Raw genomic sequence first — 25203 nt, 5'->3', positions numbered from 1 at the left:
GCTAGCGAGCACGCCAAACGCAAAAGGTGATCTGAGCGGTGGCCCTGAGGGAGGAGTGGAGCACAGGCCTGTCAAGTGCCAAAGAATCTGAGCCTCAAGTTCATTTCCATCTTGAATTTGAAACATTAATATCCAGAATATTATGTTACCCTGTTATTTGAAAAAAATTTTTTTCGACTTAATTTGTAAATGTCTTTGATTTCAGAATTGAGTAAAAGCTATGTGCAAAACGAGTTATACCTAGTTCTCTGTATATCTTGTATAAGCAGCATTATAAAAACCTTTCCAGTCGACACTGTTTGCCTTCTATTATCCCTTGCGATCAGCCCGCATTTCTCACCTCCCGCAATGGGTTCTGCTGTCCACCCCGCAACCCCATTGTACACAGTCAGTATCCGCGAAGCCTCTGCCCGCTGTTTTTCTGTCACCCTGCCTGGCAAACCCTCAATTCTGGATGAAGCCACTGTCACTGTCCACTCTCTCCACCCTGGACTCGGACTGCTAAGTCTCTCAAGAAAACAGAGCCGTGCAGTTCAGCATCACTATGAACTCCTGGGCCCTAACCTCAGGACACGCTCAGTGCTTCCTGACCAGCCTATGATTTCCTGGGTCTGCCTGGTTCCACTGCTGTCAATGACTCATACAAAGACCTTCCACTCTCCAGTGATAATGCCTTTATCTCCCATCCCCAGAAGATAAACTGGACCTTATTCTTCAAAGAAATAAAGACCAGCAGGCAAAAACCAGGTTTCTGCTCCTACAATACACATCACACTGTTCTCTGTCCCACACTTCTGTTATTCCTATCCAAGGCCAGTATTATATTTACCAATTCCGAGACTCACGTTTCTTCACATGTGAAAATCACTTGCATCGGCATGTGTCTTACCATCGACGGCACATCCCTTCCTCAGTGGCACATGAAATACTGGGGCATCTCACTGCCTATGGTGTCAGAGAGGCACCACAAGACGGCTCCCTCCACGGCTCTGGATCCCGTCTCAGGGACTTTGTGTGTCCTGGATCTTCAACTCATGACATTCTCCAGAGCAGATATAAAGGCTCAAAGTTGAAGACTGGGTCTTCGATTAATTCTTTGTTTTACAAATATTTATATTTTTTCTTCCAGGGCTTAGTAGATGGACATCGCTGAGTGTACAAGAGAAGAGAAATCCGGCCACCGAGTTCGCGTGTGGAGTGGAGGAGAGCACATTTCCAACCGGTAACCAGGCCAGGATGTGGCCACCCTGCAACCAGGCCCTCCTGGTCAGCACTTAGACATGCGCACACCTCTGCTCTCTCCAGACAGCGGCGCTCCGGCTCTTCTCGACCCACACCCCCCTCCCGACTGGCCTCCTTCTCCTCTCCTCCATCACACTTCTGGTCCAGCTTCCTCACCTGCTGTGTGCCTCTCAGCCAAGTCCTCTCACCCTCCTCTTCCTCCTTGTGGCTGAAACCCTATGCCCCCCTGAGCTTCCTCTGCTTGCCCTCTCAGTTGTCTGTATTGGCGGTGACTGCTGTGGCTGTCCTGAGCCTCTCTTCCTGGGCCTCCACGACACTGGAAGTCCTTTCTTGGATTTCCTCTGACCTCTCCAGCCACTCTTTTCTGCTCCCCAATGACAGGCTGCTTCTTCTGCCTCTTTAAGGTTCTGCTGCAGACACTAATCCTGGGTCATCTAATCTATGCACAACGCTTCATTTATCAACCCTGTGGTCCTGGTCTGAGACCTGGATGGCTATCAGATACCTACATCGAAGTCTTACGGGCACCTCAAAGTCAACGTGTCCCAAACACTCATCGGCTTTCTCGACTCATTCTTCTTCTGAGTCTTCCCGTTGTTCCTCCGGCAAATGGCTCCAAGTCAGAAACCCAGGTTCCATCCTTGATTACTCCCCCTATCTCCCCAAACCTATATCCAACCAACCACCAAACGTTGACATTTCTAGCTCCCAAATGTCTCCCCTAAGTAGCCCTCAAACTACTCCATCAATTTCCATTCCTTTTGCCATGACCAGAGCCTGTTTCTAATCCATCATCCACTGCGGCCAGCATGATCCTTCTGAGATGCAGACCGCCTCCCTGGTTTAGAAGGCTTTGGGGATTCCTACGGCCCTTAGGATAAAGTCCAAGGTCCTAGCAGTTAGCTGTCCTAATGCCCCATTTTCCAGCCCCCTCTAACTTCACGATGCTGAACTTCCTGCTTCTGGGCCATTGTGCACCCTCTTCTGTCTAACCACCATGTATCATCAGTCCTAAAACAACATTATTTGCGCATTTCAACATCTCTCAAACTAAGATGCATCTTATAATTGATGTTGTATGTATCAGTTTAAAAGGCAATGCTTTTTTTCTAAGTGGTGCATAAAATAATGCATAAAACAATTGATCATATCTCAGATTCAATAAAACATGGTAATTCCTAGTCATTCTTTAAATATCAAATTAAATGTCACTTCCCCTCAGAACCTTCCCTGACTCTCCTAGGCCAGTTTGGGTGTTTCCCAATGCATTCAGCATTGTATATTGATTAGATGAACATCCATTACATCTTTTTTTTTTTTTTTTTAAAGAAAGTGATAAAACCTATTATAGGTTGATTTTTAACACTTCCTTTTTTTTTCTTTTTTTTTAAATTTTTGGCCGTGTTGTGCAGCATGTGGGATCCTAGTTCCCTGACCAGGGATCTAACCCACACTCCCTGCAGTGGAAGCACAGTGTCTTAACCACTGGACTGCCAGGGAAGTCCCTACAGGTTGATTTTTAAATGTACAGGGGCCTTCAAATATATTTTTTCCTGATATTGGCCTTTAGCTAATTAAACTAGTAGACGTTTCTAAGTATTTACCTAAATGAGTGGAAAACTTATGTCCACACACAAAAACCTCTACAGGAATGTTTACAGCAGTTTTATTCATAATTGCCAAAAACTGGAAGCAACCAAGATGTCCTTCTATACCTGAGTGGATAAACAGACCGTGGTACATCCATACAATGGAATATTAGTGTTAAAAAGAAATGAGTTATCAATCCACAAAAAGAAATGGAGGAACATTAAATGCGTTTTATTAGGTAAAAGAAGCCAGTTTGGAAAGGCTACATGCTCTATGATTCCTATAATATAACATTCTGGAAGAGGCAGAACTACGGAGACCATAAGGCACTCAGTGGTTGAGAGGGGCTCGGGGGAGAGGGAGGGAGGGAGGGAGGGATAAGCAGGCAGAGTGCAGGAGCCTTTCAGGGCGGTGACACTGTGATACTGTGAGACTGGATACACAACACGAGGCATTTGCCAAAACCCATCAACTGTACAATACAAAGAGTGAAGGCACAGGTAAACTTTGGACTTCAGTTAATAATAATGTATCAATACTGGTTCATCCATTGTAACAAATGCACCACACCAAGGCAAGATATTAATAACAGGAGACACTGAGGGTAGGTTGGGGGTGGAGAGATGGAATATACTGGAACTCTTTATTTTCTGCCCAGTCTTTCTGTAAACCTAAAACTGCTCTAAAAAAATAAAGTCTATTAACTAAAAAGACAAAAAACGAAAAGCAGAGAAGCAAATTTGATGTCTCTTTCACTTTCCATTAGGACTTTGCGAACGAAATTGAGAGCAGAGTAGAGGTACACTTGTCTGGGAAACTTAGAACCACTAAATTTATTTAAAAACATGTAATCAGCATATCAATTCACTTAACTGCCCATTTTAATGAATCTGGCCCAAAGGTTTTATTCTAGACCTTGCAGTTGCTTCTTAGGAAGCTCAGAGTCTGAATGCAATTGGTCCTTTCCTTTTACTACAAAATTCAAAAGAAGCAGAAGAAGAAAAGGAGGAAGAGGAGTAGAGGGAGGAAGGAAGCAAGAGAACCACTAGAAAGCCCTACCTGCCCTTGTTACAAAACCCTGTTTCCTTTTGTAGTAACCAACATCGGCTGGCCAGCTACTACCAGGCAAGGCGCTTCCACCCATCATCCTGCCTGTTCAAAGGCTGGAAACGAAGAAAACCTACCTGAACTCAAAACCTGGAGGAAACAACTGGCAAGGACTCAGAAGCAAAGAACCCACACTGAGCCTAAGAAATCACCCCGTCTTACCCTCATCCACACAGACTCCCTCGGCCCAAGTCTGCTAACCAAGATGACAGTTGCTGTCAGGACTGGTCTTCCCTGACACTGCTGTTATCTTTTCAAAAGTATCAAAGGACAAATTCAGGGCTATTTTTCTTCAAAACCCTTAGAGGAAAAGGAATTCATGATACAGAAATGAAGAAATATATGAATGTTATCAGTTACTAGTTTATTGATTTATTTTTTGCGATACGCGGGCCTCTCACTGTTGTGGCCTCTCCCGTTGCGGAGCACAGGCTCCGACGCGCAGGCTCAGCGGCCATGGCTCACGGGCCCAGCCGCTCCGCGGCACGTGGGATCTTCCCGGACCGGGACACGAACCCGTGTCCCCTGCATCGGCAGGCGGACTCTCAACCACTGCGCCACCTGGGAAGCCCCAGTTACTAGTTTTGAATCTAAATAACCAGTTCTAAGTTATTTGATATGAAATACTCAATTTTCCTTGTGTTATCTGCCTGATGCATTATGTGTAGTCCTTTTTATATCTAAGATAGCCCCTTTTTTTTAAATTGTATTTTTTAATGCAGCAGGTTCTTATTAGTTATCTATTTTATACATATTAGTGCATATATGTTAATCCCAATCTCCCAATTCATCCCACCACCGCCAGCCCCCCATCCCGCTTTCCCCCTTTGGTTTCCATACGTTTGTCTTCTGCATCTGTGTCTCTGTAAGACAGCCTCATTCTGAGAGTGAAAGTACTCTAGGCCAGTCTTCCCTTCCCGCGTGAATAACTGCTGATTAAGGCAGGAGCCAGCAGGTGAACTAAATGTTTGTTACATTTTTAAAAGGCAGGGAAAAAAAACAATGAACAATATGTCACACAGACCATATAGATATGGCCTACAAAGTCTAAAATACTTACTATCTGGCCCTTCACAGGAAAAGTATGACCAGCTCCTGGTGTAGGGACTAGAAACTTCTTGTGCTATTATAGTAAGCATCAGATGTACAAATTTCTTAGGGGAAAAATCCAAGTAATGTATATGCCAAAGTCTTGTGTGAGCGTTGTTTTAATAAATAAATAAGTATAACTAACTAATTAGTTTCATGTCTCCTCTCCAATTGTGAGGCTCACCCTCTCTATGATTACTGAAAGAAGGGTAATATGATGCCATTACTCAAGAAAACAAAGGGAACACTTTAAGTTGAAGATATTTGATCGTTCTCTTAGAAACCCAGGTGCTCTTAATACAGCCTAGCACTGAGCTGCGAGAACAGAATGCACTCTGTTACCCTGTCAACACAGACTGGATGAGCTGCTCACCTCTTCTTCCCATTTGCTCTGCTGGCCCTCTGACCAGAAGCAAGAAGCAGACTTCGAATCTTTGGCCTCATTCCTCTGCCCTGGACTCTGCGGAGAGGCCATCCAGGTTCACGATTAGGACCATCAACTCTAGGCTGACACCCGAATACTGTCTGTTCTATACTGCCCCCAGCTCTAGTTCAGCCTTGACCTTCAGTTGTGTACTGGACGGTGATGCTTGGAAGCTGTCACCCTTCAAACTGAAAGTACCCAGAGGCCAAACAGGATTTCCTGGGCTGAGCCCAGGATGGTGCTGACTTGTAGGAAGGCACTGAAGCATAAGGTGTTTCTCACCTAAGTGAACCAACAATCAACAGGGGAAATAAAAGTTACAAGACACAGAAGCATGTGGTATAGACTGGAAGTTGGTCACTTAGTGGAAAGATAACCATGTACTGCCCAACATGGTAGCCACTAACCACATATGGCTACCGGGCACTTGATATCTGAACTGAGATGTGCTCTAAGTACATACACACTGCATTTCAGAGTCAGTACACAAAAATCTCATTAATTTCTATATTGATGTATTGAAGTGATAAAATTTTGAATATATTGAATTAAAAATATTAAAAGTAATCTCACCTGTTTTTTTTAGTTTTAAAATGTTGCTACTGGAATATTTAAAGTTCCTTATGTGGCTCACATTTGTGGCCTGAATTCTATTTCTCTTGAATAGCGCTGGTCTACAAACAGCACTGCCTTCTTGAAGGAGTTAAAGTCTGAGTTGGCTTCTCAGAAATGTGTTAAATTTAAATAACTATCTGTTTTCATAAAGGACCATCAGTCGTGGTAGATCACAAGCCTTTTCGAGTGAGAGATTTTCCGTTACAATTCTGTACCAACTGAAGTACTAGCGCCTTATCTCACAAACAGAAAAATGTCACTAGATATTTGCAAAGTACCAAGCGAGACCAAGGGCCCAGAGTACAGAGCAAGCACAGTATTCCCAACTTACCCACACACTCACCCTCATGGTTGTATTTCTAGCTGCCTGAGATACTAGTGTCTGGGGGGGGGGGGGGGGTCACCCTGGATGCTGAGGAAAAGGAAGAGAAGCGTCACTCAGCAGAGGGACGAGGGAGAGGGAACCAAGAATTCTGACCCTGCCAAACTGCACCTCTGGCCTCTTTTACATGAGATAGTGATAAACCTTCTTTAAGCTAGTATTTTGCAGATCTTTGAAACTAGCAGGCAACTAACAATCTCAATTGAGAAATAGAGACTCTTAAAATCTGGATCTATTCTTAAAATACAGATAAATCAAATGGTCAGTTTTGACTATCCATACCCTCTTCAGATCCACATTTCTCAATCTATCGCTGCCCAAAGAACTAGGCTAGGGTATCAAAGCAATTCTGACATTCCTCTTCTCAAACAGACCCGGATCTAAGGTGATACCTCAATGACAAAGTCTCAGAAACCAGTCGACCTGACACATCACTATTTTCACACAGTAGAACACAGTAAGGCAATGGGAATTTTAGCTTGATTCATATGGATCGTCAACAAATGATCTGTTTTATTTAGAAGAAATTAGAATAGCAGCCAGTGAGTAACTACACAGCTAATAAAGAACTTCCAGCAAGCTGGACACTTTGGTTCTTTAATAAACCTTTACTTTTTTTATTTTAAATGAGAGCGACACCTGCCGGCGAAAAGGTAAGATGTTAAATCCTTATATAAGAAAGCAAGTCTTTTCAACAATTTTCTTTCCAAGAAACAATTTTCTGCTTTCAGTTAAAAATTTCAGGGGACATTGTCACACCAGGGTCCAAATAGTTTATAAATTCCTACCACTGCCTTTCCAAAACAACAGGCCACAGTATAGGCAGGAAGTTTAGACTGTCCCTTCAGGTGTCTGGGTGACTTCAGGAAGGATCTCCTTTCAAACTTTTGTACGACACCTTGCCATCTCTAGGAGACCAAGACAGAAGGCTCTGCCCTTGCTGACCCAGCCTCCTTAACTTTTATTCTACTCTGGACGACCCCGTTCTCTCTTCTGCTTCTCTAGCTATTTTACATGGCCCAAGCCCCAAAACTGCCATCTGGACGCCCCCCACCCCCCAGACCCCCTGGCCTTCCTTCCACTATGCTATCCACACCTCTGTACCATCCCAGCCTTCCGTCTGCTTTCCAGACTGCCTGAAACTGCAGGCTCAGGAAGCGACGAGTTCTGTACCCACTTCTGCTATTCCAAGCCCCTACTGCTAACGCTCCTCTTATAATCTAACGTGGTCGGCCCAAAGTCCCTTATAGCAACTGTTTCAAACTTTCCTTACCTCTTCCAAATCCTGATACCCACCCCCTTCTCTCAATCTCTGGCTGGGACTCTAGGTTCCTGAGATCGATGCTACTCACTCACTCACACACGTGAAGCCTTTCTACAGCCCAGCTCCAGGTGCTGGGACCTTCCAGTGAACAAAAAAGGCAGACTGCCACCTCCTCACCCCCTCCGCTCACATCTCAGCAGGGGAAAACGACAATGAACGTGATGCATTTAAGATAAGTAGTCATCAGAAGGTGCTAAGTGCTGTGAAAAACGAGGAAAGCTGGGCAGGGTAACTAAGGGCTCAAGCTGACTTTTCTCATGTTATCTGCCTATCATTTTCACACCCCACATGTGTCAGTATCCTCATTTATCCTCTCTTTATTTACTTATTTAGGAAATACATAATCAGTGCCTATTTTGTGCCAGGCACTGGGTGTGTTGAGGAAAATAAATAGATACGGCTCCCGTTCTTGTAGTTTATAGTCTAGTAAGAGACTTAAAAATGATTCCACAAATATACAATTACAAGTTGCCACAAGCACGATAAAAGCAATAGGATAAAAGAACCCAGCTTAGGTTAGGGACTCAGAGAAAGCTCCTTTGAGGAAGTGACAGCTAAGCTGGGCCTGGAAAACTGTTGGCTGGGTGGAACGTGTGTGCGAACTCACGCCCACCAGCTGGGACAGGGCATGGGGGGGTCTTGAAATGGGAAAGGGCTTCCGTGCTTTCAAGGTCTGAAACAAGGCTGGTGTGGCTGGAGCTTAGTGCCCAAGGGAAGAGCTGCTGGACACAAGGCTGGAGAGGCAGGCGGGGACTTTGTAAAGATTCTGGGTCCCATCACTTGGACGACAGCTGGAAGAGCACTCGGGGCAGCCTGTGGAGGGCGGCCCCGTGGTGTTCCTGTCCTGGCTGCAGCACACTGACGAGTCTGGAGCCTCCAGTTTCGGGCAGAAGTTCTCTGGGGATGGGCTCCTCTGATTACAAACTCACAGAGAGTCCAGGATGTTGTGGCCACTGGCTGTTTAAACTCAACAAGCAGGTGACCTTCATCAAGAGCCTGTCTGTCCAGGCTCCAGAGCCAGGGGGTCCTGTCCGACAGCACCTTCCCGGCAGCCATGGCCCAGAGCAGCAGCACCCTCATTGTCTTGTTCTATAAACTCAGGAGGTTTGGTTCCTGCTACGAGGTACCTTGTGCTGCTTATCAGAAACTGAACAGAGCAGGGGAGGGTGGGGTGCCCAGTGTGTTGAGGTGTTTCCATCTTATTACCCAAGTCATACTACAAGACATTCTTTGTAAAAAAAAAAAAACTTTATTTGGAAATATTTAAGATGTACAAAAAGGCATAAAGACCAAATAGTCAACAAACTCCATGGACCCAATCTCCAGCTTAAGAAAATGTCCCCAATTCCACCAAAGGCTCTTCTCTCCCCCTCCCTGGCTTCATACTCCACCTCCCCCCAGGAGACTGTGGCCATGTGCACTTTGGGGTTTATCATTCCCATGTGCTTCTTCTCTTCAGATGCAGTGTAGTGGCTATGGGCATAGACTCATCTATTTAAATCTCAGCTCTGCCACTTACTGGCTGGTGACCCTGGGTAAGTCACTTAACTCTGTCCCTCAGTGGTGCCACTTGTAAAAATGCAGGTAAGTGGAGGATGAAGTGAGGGTAACAATACCTCACTGAGAGGGTTCTTTGAGGAGCGAACATTAATATATGTAAAGAGTCGTTTAGAATAGTGTCGGTCACATAGTGAGTGCATGGTAAGTGTTTATGTTACAGAAAAAATGCAATGACACTTGTTGAAGATGGTAAAGCAGAGGTGATACAGGACCATCACAACGGGACCACTGTAATGGGATTTTACAGTGTGGGAGAGAGACTGGGCTCAGCTCGGAATATAGCACGGGCACGTGGGAACTGAGAGTTAAGGAGCAGGGGGTGAGGGTGTCAGTGGATGGAAAACACTAAGAGGAAACATCAGGGGTGAGGGGGTGTTCTGGCTAAACCAACCTAACAGGATTCTTGCTGCAGGCAGGCGGGGTGGGGGTGGTCGTCAGACATCACCTGGGCGATGGTGGAGGAGGAGGAAGGAACCTGGTTAAAGCGACCCAGTGGGGCTCTTGCTAAAACTAGATTTTTACAGGGAGGTACAGAGATGGGCCTAAGAGAAGGTCCAGGAGCCTGAGAAAGGTCTGGTCAAACAAAGAATCTTTGTCAGCCTTAATAATCCTCTTCCTCTCAGGAGCAATGGGAGGTATTTTAGGCTGATTAAAAACAAAAACCATGGGCTTCCCTGGTGGTGCAGTGGTTGAGAGTCCGCCTGCCGATGCAGGGGATACGGGTTCGTGCCCCGGTCTGGGAAGATCCCACGTGCCGCGGAGCGGCTGGGTCTGTGAGCCATGGCCGCTGAGCCTGCGCGTCCGGAGCCTGTGCTCCGCAACAGGAGAGGCCACAACAGTGAGAGGCCCGCATACCGCAAAAAAACAAAAACAAAACCAAAAACGAAACCCAACTTACATTAAATGAACTGCAGACGATGAAGTAAACAAGGGAAGAAGAGAGGCAACACTCAAAGAGGTTAGGCCAGGCGACAACTTGGGACAATGACGCTGTACTCAGGATCATCGGAGCACTAGATCTCCAGCCTGGCCCTAGGCCTCTCGCGTGAATTTGGGTCTCTCATTTCCGCTGTTTGAGAAGTGTGAAGCACTATACAAGTGTTATTAATGAACAGCCACCCCAGCTTTTTAAGAGCCTTACAGAGCAGCAATCAAAGGTGCCTGCTCAGCGACAGGCACACCAGCGGCAGGCCCCGCAGGGGTCAGTTCACAGCTGCGAGGAGGCATGTGCGCGAGGGATCCGGCAGTGACTAGGCGCTCTGTCCGCTGCGCCAGCTCCAAGCGTAAGCACGGCCCTGGAGATGGTGGAAGTCTCTGCGTGGGGTCCCGGTTCCTATCACTGTCTTGGTGGTGGGGAGAGGCAACACTGGTGGCAGCTTCCTGACGGCTGGGCTGCGGCAGTGACACCGTGCTCCTGAAGCCAGCGGTACCGGCGGGGCCTCCTGACTCTTCCCCGGGGAGCAGCTCTCCTGGAGGACCCTTTGGGGATACTGATTTTATAAGCACCCAATTCCCTATACTTAAACTCATTTCTGCTTAAAATAGCTAGAGTAGTTTCTACACTTTTCAATTCAGCTCTGGTTAAGAGCACAGATTTTTTTTTTTTTTTTTAGCAAGTAGGACATTTAAATCTTTCATTCACCTAGACGGTATCACAGTATATGGTATGAGCTAGATATTCAACTAATGACATTTACTGTAACGGGACTTACCTACGTACACCTGGATTAGACTCTCAGAGGCTACCTCCATTAGCCTAAAGTATGCTGACAAGCAGGCACGCAATGGGTTATAGAAGTATATTTTAAAAGTAAGTTTTTATAGGTAAATGTTAACCTAAAGGGACGTTTTAACCTACACATTTCAATACGTCTTATTTCTGAAATTTGGATGCTTCTACAATTGGTGTATAAATTTAACATACTTTCCTCATTCACCCTCCAACTCCATCAATAAGACATTATTAAATCAATGGTATGCCCTACAATTGATGCTATCTTAGAACTTAAGAAACAAATGTTTTTATATGATAAAGCATAGAATTTCTCTTATGCATAAGACACCACACAATGACAAAAAAGGAAAAATATTTTAAAATCATGCATTAATTCTAGCCATTTCAGAATATATACTCCAAGATTCAGAGTTTCTTAAAAATTTAAATTTACTGAAATGTATATGTTAACTGTTTGCAAAATGTGACTATGAAAGAGAACTATTCTCCTGTGCTGAAATAATCAGTGATTCCGAGGAATATTTTCATTATTACAATTACTTCTGCAACCTCTACAGCGACAAACATTTTAGCGAGACGTTCCCTTAGAACAACAGAGATTCAAGGAGAAGACAGCTACGAGCGCTGGTCCATCTGCTGCGTTACCGCAGTCCCGGTGGGATACAAAGCGGTGGCCTTCTGCTTGTTCTGTTGATGGCTTCTGGCTGATCTGTCACCACAGCAACTTTTAGAGTCCAGCTCAAATGAGCACACATTCATTAGCTACTAACTACATTAACTTCGTGTCTGCGGCTGATGAGAAATGCTGTTCAGAGTTGTTTTCTATTCTAATGGATTATAGTTACCTCTCTGAAAGGTATTAAATTAAACGCTACTCTTAATGTATCAGACTGGATAATATGTTACAGTAAAACTATTTTAATAAAGGCTACTAACAATAAGAATCATTTCATGAAAAGGTTACCTTGGGGGCTCCCTGGTGGCGCAGTGGTTAAGGATCCGCCTGCCAGTGCAGGGGACACGGGTCTGAGCCCTGGTCCGGGAGATCCCACAAGCCACGGAGCAACTAAGCCCATGTGCCACAACTACTGAGCCTGTGCTCTAGAGACCGAGAGCCACAGCTACTGAAGCCCATGTGCTTAGAGACCGTGCTCCGCAACAAGAGAAGCCACTGCAGTGAGAAGCCCGCGCACCGCAACGAAGAGTAGCCCCCACTCACCGCAGCCAGAGAAAGCCTGCGCGCAGCAACGAAGACCCAACGCAGCCAAAAAATAAATAAATAAATTGGGGGGCAAAAAAAAGGTTACCTTGTTTTGGTCCTTGGATTCTTCTACTCTAAGAAAATGTATTACTTGTCACACCGGCAAATGTTTCTAGGTTCTTTTAAACGTTGGCTAGCTGATTTAGAAAATAAAAATTGAAAATTTTGATAACAGCATATGTTAAAGCCAAGTAGCCAATACAGCATTAACATATATTGGCTTTTCTATAACCTTGTCAATACGGACCATCAACTGAAATACTCCCCCAAAGAGGTGACACACCGGACAGACGTGAAGGGTAAAGGAAGTCCAGTGAGTGTACAGCTTCTACGTCTGACCCCTTCTCTCTACACACAGAATCATCCGGAGCTGAATAAGCTCTGGAAGCAAAGAGCAAATCCGAAATCTCATGAAACAGAGGTTTTAAGTGGGATTACGTCTCACCAGTGTTCTCCCAGGACATGTATATTGCCTTGTGCAGGAGGGCTGTGTGCGTGTGTCTTAATAAATTGTGGAAATGAACTTATTTACAAAACAAAAACAGACACACATAGACAACAAACTTACGGTTACCAAAGGGGAAAGGGGGTGGGGGAGGGATAAATTAGGAGTTTGGGATTAGCAGATACAAACCACTATATACTGGGCTGGCCAAAAAGTTTGTTTGGGTTTTTCTGTACCGTCTTATGGAAAAACCCAAATGTAAAATAGGTAAACAACAAGGTCCTACTGTATAGCATAGGGAACTATAGTCAATATCTTGTAATAACCTACAATGGAAAATAATCTGAAAAAGAAAAAAAAATGTATAACTGAATCATTCTGCTGTACACCTGAAACCCTGTAAATCAACTACACTTCAATAAAATAAATAAATCACGGAATAGCAATAATCCTGAGATGTTTTTCCTCCCACAAAGTGCAGAATCCTACATCCTGCCAGAAGAGGGAGCCCAAGTTTCTCCAACATTTAGTCAGAGAAGGCAGCGGATCGGGGAGGGAAACTGCCCATATTGCTAATTTATTTTGAAAAGCCTCCTTACTGTTCTTAGGAAAAGGAATGTTCCACCTCTATCACACCCTGGTCTCCATCTACCACTTTCTCCTCATCTCACACCACTCTCTCCCCCTTGCTGATGGCTCCTAGGCCCTGACGGCTTTCTGTTTGTTTAGGGTGCAGCCAGCCAGCCAGCCTTTGCAAGCGCTGCTCCCTCCGTACGCGGGAGCCCTTCGCCCTCTCTCTACCCTCCTGGGCCTAGGTTCTCGTCATCCTACAGGTCTCAATTGAAGCAGCACTCAGTTGCTTTCCCTAATCCCAGCCTAGTGCAGGCTCCTGTGTTCTGTGCTCTCATTAATCAATGCTCCTCTCCTTCACGGCAGTTGGTAACGATACCTATAGCATTGTGACTGATGTTTATGTCTGTTCCCCATAAGACTCTGAGTTCCAGGAGAGTGGGAAATATATCTATTTGTTTTTTAAATAAATTTACTTATTTTTTATTTTACTTTTATTTATTTTTGGCTGTGTTGGGTCTTCGTTGCTGCATGCGGGCTTTCTCTAGCTGCGGCAAGCAGGGGCTACTACTCTTCGTTGCAGTGCGCGGGTTTCTCACTGCGGCGGCTTCTCATGTTGCAGAGCACAGGCTCTAGGCGCGCGGGCTTCGGTAGTTGTGGCTCGCGGGCTCCAGAGCGCAGGCTCAGTAGTTGTGGTGCACAGGCTTAGCTGCTCCGCGGCACGTGGGATCTTCCTGGACCAGGGCTCGAACCCGTGTCCCCTGCATCAGCAGGAGGATTCTTAACCACTGCGCCACCAGCGAAGCCCCTATGTTTATTTTTTAAATCTTTTTCTCCCCACAGTGAACAGCAAGCGCAAGGCCAATAGTAGGTGTTTAATAAACATCTGCTGGATCAGATGGTTAGCGCCCGGTTGGCCTCTGGGCTCTGTCCACTCTGTCAACATGAGCCATCCTCCCTACCCCCACCCATCAGCTTAGCATCTGCAGGCTGAACTGGGCAGCGGTCTCACTGCACCCGCTGCCTCCAGCTCTCTCTCCAACTGTTTAATCCACCTTCAATCTGGTGCTTTCCGTGATCTTTCTAAAACATAAATCTCATGATGTCACTCCCCCACTCAGAACTCTCCAATGACTCTCCTTTTTCATAGGGTAGGCTCACACCTGATGGATGGGTTTGGGATGACTGGCGTAAGGCATCCCTCCTTGTCCTTGTCTCCACAGCTAAGTTAGGGGCCAATGGGAAAAGCAGCCCAGCTCCAGCAGGCATTTATCTCACTCTCAATCAGTACTGTCCTTTCCCCCAGTTTTCTCACTTATTTTTAAAAACAGGTTATCTTTTCTCATAGAAATATAAATATAGGATGAAAAGATGATCAAATGAATGTAACTTCAATCCTTTCAGGTAGAAGATGTGGGATAAATAAATCACAACACCCAGAACATTTTATTGCATTCACTTGCTTATATATCCATTTGCTAATACAGCCAACTCTTCCCATTACTATATCTCTTTGAGAACAGAGAACTTATCTCTGCTGTCTGATAGGTATTTATAACCTATTTACTAAATTAATTAGTGAACTAACTTGACAACTCTAGGTGATAAAATGTGACTAATATTTAGCTAATTTATTACTGCAATCTTTAGTATGCTAAAGCTAGATGAAATGTGATCACAATGGAAAGTGCATACTTTCTGATATAACTATCATACAAATAACTGCAGGCACAGAAAGAAAGGGAATGACTGAGGCATGCAGAAAACTACGCTGCAGTGACGAGACTTTCCGGCCGAGTCTAGGGGCCAATTTAACATTAGAAACCAATCTGGAGTCAGAAAGCAAATAACTCAGGAAGCAGTGGCAAAATATTTGAATACACATCCACCAAAGAAGATACGCAGATGGCAAAAAAGCACATAAAAGTAATGTTCAGCATCACTAGCCGTTAGGGAAATGCAAATCAAAACCACAAGGAGATTCCACATCTATCAGAAAGGCTAAAATTATGAAGACTGACTTTCCAAGTGCTGATGAGGATGCAAAGCACTGTGAAATGGGACAATCACTGTGGAAAAGTTCTGCAGTTTCTTCTTGAAAAGTTTAGCATCCATCTATCATAAGATCTGGCCATTCTACTCGCACAGATTCACCAAAGAACAATGAAAGTGTGTGTGTATATATATATATATATATATATATATATATATATCTACCTCCATGTAGAGATTTGTACATGAATGCTCACAGGCACTTTATTCATCATTGCTAAAAGCTCAAAACAACTCAAATGTCCATGAACAGACGAATGGATAAACATGTTGTGAAAAATCCAAACAATGGAATACTACTCAGAATGGAATAAAAAGGAATGATCTCCTGATACACGCAACAACAGGGATGACTCTCACGAGTGTTATTAGGCTGAGTGAAAGCAGCCACGGGTGCACACTGTATGATTCCGTTTATGTAGTAGTCTAGAAAACCTTCTGTAGTGACAGAAAGGAGATCAGTGTCTGCCCAGAGACTGGCGAGGGGACGGAGGGGTAGGAGAGTTGGGTTGGGAAGGGGCACAGGGTACTTTCAGGGGTGATGGATGCTGTCTCGATTTCAGGGATGGCTTCACAGGTGTGCCCATGCCAACATTTATTAAACTGTTCTCTTTAAATACATGCAGTTTATCGTACGTCAACTATAACCCAGTAAAGCGCTTACAAAAAAGAAAACAAAAAGAAGAAAGCAATCTGGGCAAACAAATGACTTCTCAGAAAGCAGACTGCCAGCTTCCTTTAGAGCTATAAACTATAATTTTATGCCTGGAGATCATGATTATGTTTAACACTTCAGTGAAGTTATGCTAAATAGAGATGTGGACTTCACCTGAGACCTATCCAGAAGATGCAGTTAAAGGGGCTTATAACAGACAACAGATAAATTATCACTGGGTTTACTTCCTTTCCTCTAAAATTTGATCAAGAAAGAATATATATATATATATATATATATATATATATATTTCCTTAGGTTTTTTTTCCAATAAATTTTTATCCTTTTAAATTGTCTACATATTTAGGGGAAAAATACCACATCTTAATATACTTTCTTTTGTTTCCATGGAAAAAATATTCATGCATTTATTATATCTTCCTTCCCTAGGGATTTAATAGTAAAATTAAATAATTCCTTTAAACAGAGAGCAATGTGGTTAAAGAATGACATAGATAATACTTAAAATCCTATAAGATACCATCCCATAAAGTTCCCTCATATAACAAATCTCTTAGGAATTTCTTCCAGTCTTATTTGAAAATATCCTAAGTTACTTCTTAAAAGGAACTCACACAGTACTGGTGATATATAAGCAATATCTACGTCTCCAGTCCCTTCACATGATAGCGGAAAAAATATATAACTGACAACCAGAAGATGAGGGTTCTAGTTCTAGTTCTGCTATTAACTAGCTGTCAAAACTTGTACAAATCATTTAACCTCTTTGAATCTCATTTCCTATCTAACAGGAATTGGATAATCCCTAAGGATCCTTCAGGCTCTAAGATTTTATTAATCTTGTAGACAGGTAAATAAAATGCCATATTTTATAGAAAATATTGTGCTAAGCACGCTGACTAGATTTTTAGATGCTGCTTTTAAGAGTAACTCATATACTCAAAATAACATGTGCTTTGGTTATGTGGATGTGAACGCGAATACATGTAAACTCAAGGAAGCTGGCCAATTCTATGACCCAGCATAACTCAGGAAAACCAGATCTGCTGCTTTATAAATACGAACTGCTGACTACTGTGTTGAGGCCCCTGAAGGACTGAGCAACAGAAATCAACTGCCTCAGCTAAAGAAAAGTGCCACCTAATTGGTGAAGTGCAGAAATCTGGGTTCATTTCTGTTTGTTTTTATCTATATCTGACTATGAAATTGGGAAGGCATGCTTTAAACATCAATTCTCACTTTTTTCACTCACGTTGAGGGGAAGCTTTATAAATATATGTTTAGGGAATTCCCTGGTGGTCCAGTGGTTAAGACTCCATGCTTTCACTGCCAAGGGTGCAGGTTCAATCTCTGGTCAGAGAACTAAGATCCCACAAGCTGCACAGCATGGCCAAAAAAAAAAAAAAGTGTATATATATAAATTTCAAGCATAGAGTTGCTTGAAATTTTAAAGAAACTGTGTTTTCTGTTTTTCTATTAGTTTTATCATCTCTAAAGCCAATTGGTTATATATATATATATATAAAATGAGCCTTAATAGCAGTACAGCACAGTGACCCTCTCCAAGCCTTTATCACTCAACATAAGGCTACTGAAAGAATATGCTTTCAGTTGACTTACATTAACAAAAGCATATAAAAGTCTGCTTAAAATTAACAATTAGAAACTGAATGTTTATGTATAACTGATTCACTTTGTTATAAAGCAGAAACTAACACACCATTGTAAAGCAATTATACTCCAATAAAGATGTAAAACAAAACAAAACAAAAAAACTGAATGCATGGAGAAGTTGAATACCTGATTGCAAAACTTATAGTCCTTTCAAGCAAGATTAGGAAACTAATTAAAATGCACAAATTTTTAAAAGTATATGACTCAAAACCATGAATCATTAATCATATGAAGTTTGAGCCATGTTGGGTCATCAAAATATTCACTTTTATACATGATATAATTAACTTTGAGCTTCTGGTATGAAAAATTATCTTTCTATTTTATGAAGTTGAGAAAATCTGGCTAAAACCACTAAATTAAATTCACTTCACCTTTAGGAATATTATAGTTAATCCTAAAAAACCCCTTTAAATCCATGAAAAAACCCAGAAGACAATACGGAAAATTTAGGCTCATAAGGTCATCACATCACATGTAAAGCTATTATTTTCTCTGCCCAAATTAAGGGCAATGCCTCAAATAATGAACAGAGATTACTGATTACTGAAGCAAAACCCATTATAAAGTGTCCAACACTTAGACACTGGCTACTCCACAGCAGGGATACAATACACAAGTTAATGGTGTTTTGAAACAGGATTATATCTGATTCCTCTTCCCCCTAACTATGAGAACATCTAGGGTGTCACTCAGGCATTGTGTTCAGCTGGCTCTTTCATTGGTCACCAATGCAAAGACAATGTTGAGAAGAATTTACTGAGGACTGTTTTGTTTCTGAATAGGCTTATACAGAGGTTTTCAAGTTGCTTAGTGCAGCTCCTTGAGAGGCAAGGGATGGGGAAGTGTTGAATTAGGGGAAGCAGCAGAGAGTCCATATAGAATGCATATTTACGTATTCATAAAGAGATGCTTTCAAGGATGGTCAACAAAATGTTAACTGCTAAATATCTCAAGATGGAGGGATTTCACTGAACTTTAACTTCTTTTTAGACAATGAGAATATTATTACTTACATTTTTCATCACAGGAGGAAAAATAAGGAAAGGATGATTGAAACAACCCCACCGAAGACTAGAAAGCACTGAAGGAAAAGAGTTCCAGTCACAGAAACATGCCCAGATTCCTACAGTGCAGGATACTCAGGGGTACAGGAGGAGGAAACTGGTGAAAGGTGAGGGTGAATCCACTATTTGCATAAAAGTCTCCAGGGCTTAACTAAGCAGAGAAAAATGCAGCTCCCCCCCCGACCCCCCCCCCCACACATCAGGGCACAAATGCTGGCGGCACAGTGTTTCAAACAAACCCACTCGCTTGCCCGAATCTTAAAACAAAAAGAAAATGACCTGAACAAGGAAATCGCCAAGGCAGGATCTGAAAAAAGAGGTACTAAATTTAATTTTACCTGTAAATCTGTAAAGCAGAATTTCTAGCACCTGGTTTTCAGATTGCAGGAGGGGAGGAGAAGCATGCTATATATTAGATGAAGCTAATGAAAAAATTTCCAGTGAGATTCAGTTCTTCATTTGTCTCTTAAATGAAGATTCATAGTTCAAGTTCAATGGTTATAGCCAGATATAAAAAACTTTTTAAGCATAATTAATGCTATATGAAGACTCGTCTATCGAGAATGGATTAGGCTAGTTATTCTCTAGGAGAAAGAAGAAAGGTATAATATATGTATGTGTATAACATAAAGAGGTCCCTGAAAATGTTTAAAATAAATCAAAATTTAAAGAAGTTTCAGTTATTGAGAAAATTAAGTCAAATATAATGCTAAATAGTGGAGGCACTGCTTTACTAATACCACTATTTATGCCATGTGTAATACTGCAGAGCAAGGAAGTTACTAATTGATATGGTCTAGTTATCTAATTATCAAAATAAAATCAATTCAAACTTCTACTATGTTAATTGATTCAGTGTATTATATAACCTTAGTTATAACTGTAGCCTCTCTCTTTAAGAGTATTCAACTCCTGGACTCACTCAAATTGCTAAACTCCTTCCTACATTCTAACAACTCAGGGCCCTGAGACTTCTGGGTGCTGCCTTGTGGTGAGAGCAGGGTTCTCCGGCTTCTTGTGGTTCTGAAGTGGGTCATCACAACTGGCCAGGAAGTCAGAGAGCTGGCTCGGGAATCAGAGGCAGGACTAACCCAGCTCTGCTACTCACTAGCTCTGTGACCTTACCTAAGTTACCATACCTCTCTGAGCATCCCTTTCCCGATACAGGATTGTTTTGAAGCATGGTAGGTACTGAGATACAGTAAATGCTTGATGAATGTCTGTCGTGTGCCCTTCCTGGATGCCGTAAGTTCAGGAAGATTCTGGGCACATCAGCCCTGCTGTTCACTAGCTATACAGTCTTGGGGGCATTGGGCAAACTCTCAGAGCTTCAGTTTGCTCGTGTGGACACTGCAGACAGTGCCAACAACAACTGGAACTGATACACGTACAGGGTCTGCCTGAAAGCAGCTGCTGCTGCGGGTGCCGGTCTCAGGCCTCCTGACTGCACACACACAGCAAGGAGCTGGGCGTGTGAGAGAGCGCAAGGCAGACTTGGCCCTGCCCTTCTGGCTACACACAATAGAGTAGGGGAAAGACTCGAAAATGACAGAAGGTTAGAAAAGCGGACCTATTGCTCCGTGTGAGCACTCATACTATTCCTACAATGTATCTCAACGTTCAGTCAGGCCCAGCTTGTGTTATTTAACACGCACGTTCAGTTGGAAATTCAGAACCACCACCTTGCAGGCAGCTGATTTTGATTGGAACCAGTAATAATGGACAGTCTGAGAAAAATTCAGACCTTGGTGCTGCTAATATTTATTAATGCATTACCTAGCAGCACTGTTAGATTATTTATAATTCAAAAAGCATTTTTTATTGTTCAGAAGGACGTTAATAATCATCGTTCTGTTCTGAGGCTAGTTAAAGCTATAGTACAGTTACTGACAAACTGTATCCAAAGGAGCAGTATTTTAGAGAAGAGAAAAGGCAAAGATGAAGACCCAGTAGGGTTTGGAGTCAGCAATGAAAGTACTCATCAGAACAGTAATAGAAAATAGTAACTCTGCGTAAGGTGGCAGGGCGACGTAATTCACGGTCACTGTACGATCACGAGCAATTTGTTACTATTTCAAGAGAAAATAACTATTATGACAGTGACAACAGAACACTGCTGGTACTGAATGAGGTTGTAAAAACTTCGCAAAATGCTAAAAGAAAAAGGAAATAGATGATTCAGAGCAATAGTTCTGTACTTTAAAATATGACAATTTTAAGAAACCATCATTTCTCATTCAAGATCATAATTTCAAAACAACCATGTACCAGGGCCCTTCTGACAAGTGTTTTGTAAATTCACACTACCACTGAGAGTGTAAGAGAGAAAAACGTCCTTTTTGAAAACTATGCTGTCTTTAAATATTCTTTTACATGAAATCCATCTCTTACCGTGGCTCTGCTGCGGAAGCTCTGCGGCCGCCTGCGCTGGGGTCAGATGCCCGGGCTCCCTCGAGGCCTGTCCTTACACTAACTCGAGGCCAAGAGCAAGCCACACAAGTCACACTATCGGCCTCAGTTTCTTCACTGTCAGTTAACACCTGCCCTGCTCAATCATGAAGTTCAAATGAGACAACATAAACTCCACTCTGAAAACTATAAATGTCAAACAAAAGTGGAGCCCTTCGCCGTGTCGCTGCCTGAGACACAAACCTCTGCAGAGCATGTGTCTGTGTCTACGTTTATATGTGACAGTCCAAAAGAAATAAAACTTACAATTAATCACAGGCAACCTCTAGTGAGCACCAGCTCTGTGCAAGGCACCAAGCCTTGTCCATGTGGATCTCATATAGTCGTAAGATAGCTCTATGAGGTGGGAACCATTCACCCCTTACACTTCTCATTGTAAATATGAGATACCCAAGGCTGCCCCAAATTAAACAGAGCTGGTCTATGCGAGTCCTGAGTGTGTGCTTCCCAGCACTGGACAGGCCCTGAACAAATCAAGTATGAAGTGCGGAAGCTCCGAGTGTGGCTTCCCTTCTGCTCGTCTTCTGGCACATCACACAGAGATGCCCCAGTTCCTGTGAGAACCACGTATGTTCCCATCCACACCCATTAAGACAACCATACGCCAATTCTGGACTCGGAAAACAAAAAAGAAACCTTTCCCACATTATTAAGCAAAAACGGAAGAATATAGAAAGACTATACCTCTTTTTATTATAAATAGTCGGCAAAGAGAAATTGGAAGCTTTAAAAAAATTCAATATCCTTTGGTTGTTCTTACTCAAATTGGACCAACTTTATCAGCTTAATCCTTGATTGGTGTAAATCAAACCAAAGGAAAATTATAAAGCATTGTTTAGAAAGGTACTGCTGTAACGTTCTTTAGGCATTTTAGATTAAGCATATGCCAATTACATGCAGATGTAAAACCAGTTATAAATGAGGAATTTCACAGGGAATAGTAAAAAGCAGATTCAAAGGCAGGGTGAGATTCTTTGTTTTTAACCACCTATTTAAAAAAAAAAAGTCATCATCATAAACTTTGGTACTGTCATAAAATGTATCCCCCCAAAATAAAGTAAACTTACCTTTGGTTTTTTGATCAGCAGCCTGAAAAAAAAAAATCAGAAACTCTTTAGGAATAATGTGTAGGATGTACACATCCATATGAAAGTTTATAAGCAGACTTTAATATTGGAAACTTTAAAAACAAGTTTTTGCCCAGTTACCTTATTAAAATTTACTACTGGGAAAAATGTATAATTGTCTACATTCTATTAATTATGTGTCAATATTGCTCTAAAGGCAAAAAAAATCTATGTGGAAGCTCACTTAAGCTCTGTATTTTAATACAAACTAAAACGGATATAGTTTTAACTATAAGATGCATTAAACCAGGCAAGAACAATACAAATGGCTTAACTTGGTACCTTAAATGCCCTAAAATTCAAGCATGGCCGTAAGATATACAGTAGGACTTTAGATTTTAATATTTACTAGTACAAGCTGTAAAAGAACACTTGCCGAAGCTGCAAAAATTATTTCTAGCTTTTCAAACAAAATCAGTTAAATGGCCCTTAGACATGGCTGCCCCGGACAGTTCAGTTTAAGTAAAATAGCACGGACATTCTTTACTACCAATGACTAACATCAAAGTCCTTCAAAACACAGCTCTAGTATTTCTGAGTCCTTAAAAAAGACATTCTGTGGCTGTCACCCTTTATCTATATCACTAGCACTCTAGATTGAGCATAGTGAATTTTAAAAGTAATAACCGAACCTCTGTAATGCAATGGCTATAATGCGGTGAGACACGAGTGATGACAGAAACAATGAACTAGGAACTCTAGCCAAACCTTTTTCTGAGCACCTTCCTTCTTTTTCTTTTCTTCCTGCTTTTTCTTTTTCTTTTCTTCCATCAAACGTTCCTCTTTTTGTGTTTCTTGTTCTTTCTCCCTATTAAAAATAAAGTGGTATTAGTATAATGTCCATTTTAAAATTAAAAAATGAAAAAACATTAGCTGCAGAAAGTTTTAAGTCACACAGCGTTTCACACATGGTATAAAGAAGGACATTTCTGAGAAGCAGTGTTAGAAATGGACCTTCATCCGTCCCCCCATCAGCTCCACTTCTCTGTTAAGTACCAGAGCACGTGGCCCTGACTCCTTTGGCGGTGTTCATTCACTGGCCCACATCTGTTGACCACCACCAGCCTTTTATCAGGCAGTGTACCAGGAATTAAGGGTACAAGATGGAGAAAGACACTATAGTCCCTAGAATCCAGCCCCAGACCAGTATTTCTAGAAGTGCTGTCTCAGGGACCACCATCATCAGAATCTACCTATTCCAAGTGTAGATTCCTGGATCCCACACTAGCCCAACCAAACCAGAGCCTTTGGAGGTGATTCTTACGCACACCTTTTATGTTGGCTGGACAAGACAACTGTTTTTTAAACAAAGATCCCTACACAGCATGGTGAGCTACTATAAGGGTACACTGGAACATCGCATAGAGCAACACTTGGAAGAGTGAGGTAGCCTATGAGCTACGGCTTAAATGTGGCAAAAGTGTTTGGCTGGCATGGGGTGCTGTGTCAGTTATCAATTTACTGCCTGTCAGCTCCAGATTCACCCTCCAGCACTCGCTTTGCCAATAATGGACTCGTCTCCTCAAGCACTTCTCCTTCCCTGTGAGCGCAATGCAGAGGTTTCCCAGTGAAGGGCGCTGGAGGGGCTTGCAGCAGCAAGGGGCCGTCCCACTGTCTCTGGAACCTGCAGGGTGGGTTCAGCATGTGGCTATGAGGACACCTGGTGAGGACCCCAGCCACGGACCAAGAAAGGGCAGTCTCTTAGCAACCTTGCAGCTCTGGCGTGATCTAGTGTCACCTTCCAGTGACCCTGTCAACACAGACATTATGCACTGCGGGCCTCCTGCTACTCGCCCCCCTCCCACACCAGTCTCTGTGGCCTTCTCCCAATGATGTGGCCGCGGCCCTCCTGACGGGGATGCCACGTGCTCCGTGCCCGTGGCACTGCCACTGCCACGTTGTCTTCACACCTGCACGCCTGGCCATCAACTGCAGCTCACCACCAGGAGGGCTGCCACCAGGGCTCCCACCTCCTGTGTGCCCCTGTGGCGGGCTACCGGCTTTCCCGGGCTGGAGGAGTGCTTCCTTCCTGCTGCCAGCAACTGCCCACTTGCTGACCTGGGCGAAACTGGGAGCCACTCTGCCATCCAGTGGGCTGCACCTACAGCTTCTTCAGTGAGTGGGAGCTCCAGCCTTGGGGAGGGGCCCCCTCCAATTGGCCCTTCCTCAGGTTCTCTCCCTCAGCCCTAGCTAGCTCTACAGTTGTTCTCTTACCACAGTTTAATTACTCTTTACAATAAACGTTCCCTGTTTATATCACCATGTAGTTTCTGCATCCTCACTGGGCCAGAATGACACAAGTGGGAAGGAGGGTTTAATAGACTAAAGCAGAAGGAGCAACATGCACAAAGGCCTCAGCAAACATCACTGTCCACACACCACTGCTGTTTAACTTATTAATGTTGGAGTTTGTTTTTAACCTGTAAATGTGTTTACAACTACTACATGCATAGGGAGTCTCAACCTAGTGTCAGTTTGTACGTTATTTGAATACCATCGTAATAAAAATAACTTAAATCAACAAGCTGCTGATGATGGGGGGCACTCAGAGCTTATTCTTCCTTTAAAACAGTGGTTCTTGGCTGCTCATCAGAATCACCTGGGAAGTTTTAAAAACTCGCAATGCCAAGGCTGTATCCCTTTTCAGTGAAATCAGGGAATTGAACACAGACATCAGCAGTTTTAAAAGCTTCCAGATGACTCCAATGTCCGACCAAGGCTGAGAAACAACTTTTAAAAGGAAGTCAGTACATTTCCCAAGCTTGGGAACCAGCTATTATTCATTACCTTAGAT

General features: G+C 43.1%; 1 protein-coding gene across 1 annotated transcript in view; it reads right to left on the bottom strand.

The window, feature by feature from the left end:
* The window catches only part of TNRC6C (trinucleotide repeat containing adaptor 6C), an 82717-nt gene extending 59566 nt beyond the window's left edge, over positions 1-23151 (bottom strand). Inside the window, exons 1-2 of the mRNA XM_024760854.1 lie at positions 23118-23151; positions 22350-22371 (exon numbers count right to left, since the gene is read on the bottom strand). The gene's annotated coding sequence lies outside the window, so the exon portion shown is untranslated. The remainder of the gene's footprint in view (positions 1-22349; positions 22372-23117) is intronic.
* Between the last annotated feature and the right edge of the window lie 2052 nt (positions 23152-25203).

This window comes from Neophocaena asiaeorientalis, unplaced genomic scaffold, assembly GCF_003031525.2.
Source record: "Neophocaena asiaeorientalis asiaeorientalis breed wild unplaced genomic scaffold, Neophocaena_asiaeorientalis_V1.1 scaffold30, whole genome shotgun sequence".
In the NCBI taxonomy this organism is placed as follows: Eukaryota; Metazoa; Chordata; class Mammalia; order Artiodactyla; family Phocoenidae; genus Neophocaena; species Neophocaena asiaeorientalis.
This window is presented reverse-complemented; position numbering and strand designations above follow the sequence as displayed.